The sequence below is a fragment of the Penaeus monodon genome, chromosome 30, assembly GCF_015228065.2.
Source record: "Penaeus monodon isolate SGIC_2016 chromosome 30, NSTDA_Pmon_1, whole genome shotgun sequence".
Lineage (NCBI taxonomy): Eukaryota > Metazoa > Arthropoda > Malacostraca > Decapoda > Penaeidae > Penaeus > Penaeus monodon.
The window spans coordinates 13,876,287-13,876,517 of NC_051415.1; positions in this window are offsets into that span (position 1 = coordinate 13,876,287).

Genomic DNA, 231 nt, shown 5'->3' on the forward strand with positions numbered 1-231 from the left:
CTAGCACTGGGAAGCAGCTTTGCGCCATCAAAGTTAACCCGCAAAATCGTTATTTTTGGAGTTATACTTGTGGAACGGCAATTATATTGCACTGCAATTAGCATGTTTCCATTAAGTTTATACTTTCTCATTTTTTAGTTGCCAACTAATATATAGTATTCGATAGCACTGAAAAATTGATCCTTAGTTTTTAGTACACGAGGTAGAAAACGTCGAAAGCACATTTTTTAT